The 6,383-nt window shown below is 46.5% G+C and overlaps 1 non-coding gene across 1 annotated transcript; it reads left to right on the forward strand.

The window, feature by feature from the left end:
• Positions 1 to 3,176: 3,176 nt before the first annotated feature.
• On the forward strand, positions 3,177 to 3,359 carry LOC144479807 (U2 spliceosomal RNA). The gene has a single exon (XR_013495571.1). It is a non-coding gene; the product is annotated as a U2 spliceosomal RNA (small nuclear RNA).
• The last annotated feature ends 3,024 nt before the right edge of the window (positions 3,360 to 6,383 follow it).

Consider the following 6,383-nt stretch of genomic DNA (forward strand, 5'->3'; position numbering starts at 1 on the left):
AAGCACTGGGATGTTTCTGACAAAGTGCAATTTCACATTACTAATGTACACAGCTTTTTATAACTGTCTTGTCCCCTACCAAATGTCCCTGAAGCTGCTGGAACTCAGCATTTATGCAAAATCTTAATTTGTCATGTCCCAGTTTAGAAAATTAAACTCAGTATTTGGCGAGATCTAAATTGGATTTAGTTTATTGTTCAACTTGGAATTCCATGTGGCAGCCCTAAATTAGAAATGTAACAATACATAAAACAGTTTCAAGTAGACAAATGTGCTTCAATCAACGGTAAAGAAATTGAACTAAAGTCTTATTGAATTAAGTTTCTTTTATGTTAGTGAATATAATCAAGAAGATCAGCAACAGAACAATGCTGCTGACCATCAATCTGTGCTGTTTATTCAATAAAGACTGACTGTTCTGTTACTCTGGCATTGTTGTACAGATTGGGCTCGAGTTGGGAGATACCTAGAATCATAGAATCCTCCAGTGCAGAAGGAGGCCATTTGGCCCTTCGAGCCTGCACGGACAACAATCTCACCTATCCCCAAAGCACCACGTATTTTACCCTGCTAGTCCCCCTGACATTGATGGTCAATTTAGCATGGCCATTCAACCTCACCCGTACATCTTTGGACGGTGGGAGGAAGCCCACGCAGACACGGGAAGAATGTACAAACTCCACAAAGACAGTCACCCAAGGCTGGAATCGAACCCGGGTCTCTGGCACTGTATGGAAGCAGTGCTAGCCACCGTGCTGCCCATTGTGCCACTGTGTTGCACATCTGGGTTAAAGTTTGCAAGAGAGTTTGCAGAAATTTGATGCTGAACTGTCCTCTTTACTAAAAAAAAGGCTGCTCGAAAGATTCAACAGTAGCAAAACACAAGATATATGATTCGATGCTCCCAATATTGAGCCTCATTTGACAGGAGCACAGATCAAATTGATTCCTTTAACACAGGGCTAGTTCAGAGACCTGTACTTTTCTTTGAATAGCTTTGCAACTTCGTTCTTGCTATCCCTCCTTTACCATCACTTGTCTCCTTTGAGCAATAGCTGCTTGTTGGGTTGCACATTGGGCAGTGGTTAGCACTGCTGCCTCACAGCACCAGAGACCCGAGTTCGATTCCTGGCTTGGGTCACTGTCTGTGCGGAGCCTGCACATTCTCCCCGTGTCTGCGTGGGTTTCCTCCGGGTGCTCCAGTTTCCTCCCACAGTCCGGGAAAGATGTGCTGGTTAGGTGCATTGGGCATGCTATATTCTCTCTCAGTGTACCTGAACAGGGCCGAAGTGTGGCCACTGGGGGATTTTCACAGTAATTTCATTGCATTGTTAATGTAAGCCTACTTGTGACACTAATAAATAAACTTCAAACTTTAAATGCTTTCTAGTGTCTGCCAAGGGCAATTCTTCACAGGGACCCCAGATGTTAGAACATAGAACATTACAGCGCAGTACAGGCCCTTCAGCCCTCGATGTTGCGCCGACCAGTGAAACCAATCTAAAGCCCATCTAACCTACACTATTCCAATATCATCCATATGTTTATCCAATAACCATTTGAATGCTCTTAATGTTGACTAGTCCACTACCGCTGCAGGCAGGGCATTCCACGCCCTTACTACTCTCTGAGTAAAGAACCTACCTCTAACATCTGTCCTATATCTCTCACCCCTCAATTTAAAGCTATGTCCCCTCGTGTTAGCCATCACCATCCGAGGAAAATGGCTCTCACTATCCACCCTATCTAATCCTCTGATCATCTTGTAAGCCTCTATTAAGTCACCTCTTAACTTTCTTCTCTCTAACGAAAACAACCTCAAGCCCCTCAGCCTTTCCTCATACGATTTTCCCACCATACCAGGCAACATCCTGGTAATTCTCCTCTGCACCCTTTCCAACACTTCCACATCCTTCCTATAATGCGGCGACCAGAACTGTACGCAATACTCCAAGTGCGGCCGCACCAGAGTTTTGTACAGTTGCAACATGACCTCCTGGTTCCGAAACTCAAACCCTCTACCAATAAAAGCGAACACACCGTACGCCTTCTTAACAATCCTATTAACCTGGGTGCCAACTTTCAGGGATCTATGCACATGGACACCCAGATCCCTCTGTTCATCCACACTACCAAGTATCTTACCATTAGCCCAGTACTCTGTATTCCTGTTACTCCTTCCAAAGTGAATCACTTCGCACTTTTCCGCATTAAACCCCATTTGCCACCTCTCAGCCCAGCTCTGCAGCTTATCTATGTCCCTCTGTAACCTGCCACTTCCCTCCACACTGTCTACAACTCCACCGACTTTAGTGTCATCTGCAAATTTACTAACCCATCCTTCTATGCCCTCATCCAGGTCATTAATAAAAATGACAAACAGCAGTGGCCCTAAAACAGATCCTTGCGGTACACCACTAGTAACTGAACTCCAGGATGAATATTTCCCATCAACCACCACCCTGTTTTCTTCCAGCTAGCCAATTCCTGATCCAAACCACTAAATCACCCTCAATCCCATGTGTCCGTATGTTGTCAACAAGCTACTCAGTATGGATGCATCACAGTCAAATCCATCCCATGCTTCTTGCATAAATATGCACAAACCATTGTTGTACCTGACTGCAACTTGCCCATGATGTTATGAAGGGCTAAGTCAAAGAATCATATGGGGATGATGGTAGACAGTAGGAAGACAGCTGGCGATGCAATACCAATTGAAGCGACAGCCTGATTTACACAACACCCAGGTTTTTAATGAGAATGGTCATAGCTGTCAATTTAGTAGGGAAGACCAATTGCACTCCTGCAAATAACTGCTTCACCTGTATCACTGGGCTCAGAGGCCTGAGCCCTCCCCACCTGCTGTACACAGCAATGGAACCTTGATGCACTTAAGGTGATTTAAGCCTGCAGTCAGTGAATGATTATCATTGACATTCATCAGCCTGAAACTTATTTTTTCTCTACAGAGGCTGCCGGACCTGCTGAGTTTTCCAGTATTTTGATATTCTGGATTGTGCTGCAATGACAAACGTTCAGCATCATTCGCGACTCCTCAGGTACGGAAGCAGTAAGACCTTGTTACGAACCTGGTTGATGTTATCTGGGTCGATGTCCCAACCTGGAACACCCATTCATGGTGGTGTATAGGTTTGTTCGCAGGAATGGTGAACATCGCTTCTCGGCCTTTTGGCTAAGATCAAGTGTAGCATGGAGAGGATGCTGCACTTGGTTGAGGTCATTAGGTTACGCTGAAGCTTCATATGTTTCATATGAAGCAATTTTTAAAAGCGGCATCTTGGCCTTTTGGCTAAGATGCAAATGAGCTCAAGTCTTGGAGGAGGATCCTCCCCCTTCTCCAATCAGCTTGACTCATGTAGATCAGGCCCAGGACAGGGTGGTTTTGGTCTCCCGTCCTGTCTTGTCAGCCTGGATCTGAAATGTCTCAACTTGTTGAGACTCTGAATTGGATTTGATTTGATTGAATTGGAAAAGTATTTAAAAAATGGTGTGAGGAACATGCAAGACTCAGTGAGAAAGTAACCAGTTGTAGTATAACACTTATGAAAGATTACATATTACTATAAAGAAAATACACAATACATGATCAGGGCTGAAATGATCTACGACACGCCCACACAGTTTATGTAGAAATTACCCTTTTGATCCAAAGTATATTTGTGAGATCTGAACTTTTTCAGGACTTCACTCTTCCCAAGCAACATTCAATTCAATTGATCTATAAGTAAAGGCCAGCTTACAGTTATCACACTATATACATTTGAGGAGTTATTCTGAGGAATGTATCTTCTCAATTCCACTCCAGGTATCCACTCCATCTGATGAAGGAGCAGCGCTCCGAAAGCGAATGGCATTTGCTACCAAATAAACCTGTTGGACTTTAACCTGGTGTTGTTAAAACTCTTACTGTGTTTACCCCAGTCCAACGCCGGCATCTCCACATCATGACTACAATCTGGACAATATACAGATATAGGTTAACAAGTGGCAAATAACATTTGCGCCACAAATGTCAGGCAATGACCATCTCCAAAAAGAGAGAATCTCACCATTGTCACCTGACATTCAATGGCATTTCTGTTGCCGAATCCCCTGCTATCAACATCCTGGGTGTTACCATTGACCAGAAACTGAATGGGACTAGCCAAATAGCTGGTGTGACTACAACAGCAGGTCAGAGGCTAGGAATCCTGTGGTGGGTAACTCACTTCATGACTCCCCAAAGCCTGTCCACCATCTACAAGGCACATATCAGGAGTATGATGGATACCCTCCACCTGCCTGATGAGTACAGCTTGACACCTACCATCCAGGACAAAGCAGCCCGCTGGCACCTTATCCACAAACATTCTCTCCCTCCGCCAAGAACGCACACTAGCAGCAGTGTGTACCATCAACAAGATGCATGGTAGGAGCTCATCAAAGCTTTTTGGAACGTACCTTCCAAATCCACAACTGCTACCACCTAGAAGATCAAGGGCAGCAGATGCATGGGACACACCATCTCAGGTTCCCCTCCAAGCCCCTAACCATTCTGACTTGGAACTTTATCACTGTTCCTTCACTGTCGCAAGGTCAAAATCCTGGATCTCACTTCCTAACAGCACTGTGGTATACCCATGGACTGCAGTGCTTCTCTCCCTCCCTCTCTCTCTCTCCTTCATCTCTCTCACCCTCTCTCTCTCCCTCTCACTCCCTTCAAGCAGACTGCTCACTACCACCTTATTCAGGGCAATTGGGGATGGGTAATAAATGTTGATGGCAGTGAGCTGCTCCCTTGAACCGCAGCAGTCTCTGCGGTGTAGGTAGACCCACAGCACAGTTAGGAGATGAGTTCCAGGATTTTGAATTGATTGATATGCTCCAGATTGAGCTTGGAACACCTGAGCTCTGGTCTCTTTTTGAAGCATCTCCACATCATGACTACCATCTCTTTTTGAAGGTCAGGTCAGAAATGTCAGACCTTGCTCTATGGTCTCTCCTCCATTGGGCCAGCCTTTGTTACAACTTGTTTCTTTGCCCACCCTCCAACACCTGATGGGAAAACTTTCAACCAGTGTGCATATTGGAAAAAGCCAAGTATAGCTTTAAATGCAGCCTTCAAAGTGTAAAGATCAAACAGGCCCTACAGTCCAACTATTTTGTTCATATAGGTTCCACATCAGCCTATTCTTGCCAAATTCTTTTAATGTCCTTCCTCTCTCTGTGTCCAGCTTCCCCCTGCATCTAAGCTATTTGCCTCAACTGCTCCCTGGAAATTGAATTTATTAGTAACTATTTAATATTTATGACTATAGGTTTGGAGCTCTCCACTGTTTCTTTCTGCCTACTCTTTCAAAGCCTTAAAGGTATTTCCCCGGTCAGCTTTCAGACTTCTCTTTTCGAGCCAACAGCCCTTTAATAGATGATGCTTCAGTTCTGTAACTAAACCGAAAGGTTGCCTATTGAATCCTCCACAGCAATTCTTTTAAAGTGCCTGTGGGAATTGCTAGTGTCTGAGCTGCAAAGTTAAAGCTTGGGTCTATTTTAATCACATTGACCTCCTAGGAACATAATTGATCCATTCCTCTTGCATATCACACCCAGGCTTGTATACTCACTGATATTACACGTAACGATTAAAGAAAGAATATCATTCTCCCATCCCGTTACGCTAGTTTTTCAGCGCAGCAGGCTGGAAGAATCCCGCAGTGGCAATGCACGGCATTCGCCCATGCGTTCACACCGCGATAGCGTCTCCCAGCGCCGGATTTCTGGCAGCGTCTGCTCCGCGCCAGAAATCTGTGGAGAGGCGGGTAAGTATTTAAAATCTAATTTTAATATAATTTAAATGCAATTACCAGGCCCAGGACTGAAGCCTCCGGGCCCGCCATTCTCCTCCAGAGGATTGGGCGGTGGCGGGGTGCCTCCTGGGCATTGGCACCCTGGCAGTGCCATCCTGGGCCCTCTGGCACTGCCCAAGGGGGCAGGGCATATGGAGGCGGGACCGAGGGCGTGATTGGTGGGGGTGAGGGGTCCCGCTGCTACTCTACAGTTGGGATCAGTGGGGGAAGGAGGGAGCCAGCGATCCAGGTGGGGGAAGGGTCGGCACTGCTGGGGGGAGGGGTTGGGGTTGGGACTGCGGGTGTTCAGCTGGAGATCACAGTGGGCCAAGAGGAGGGGAGTCGGGGCTGGGCCCGGGAATGATCGGGTGGCCAGCAATCGGGCCTTGGGGTGCAGAGAGCCAGCGTTGCGGGGGTCGCTGGGCTGGCCAGTGATCCAGTTGGCCAGCAATTGAGAGGCTGGCAGTGCGGGGCCACTGCACATGCGCTGATCTCAGCACTGACAGATCGCCGCATGCACAGTGGCCCACTCAGCAT

Source organism: Mustelus asterias, chromosome 26 (assembly GCF_964213995.1).
Source record: "Mustelus asterias chromosome 26, sMusAst1.hap1.1, whole genome shotgun sequence".
Classification (NCBI taxonomy): Eukaryota; Metazoa; Chordata; class Chondrichthyes; order Carcharhiniformes; family Triakidae; genus Mustelus; species Mustelus asterias.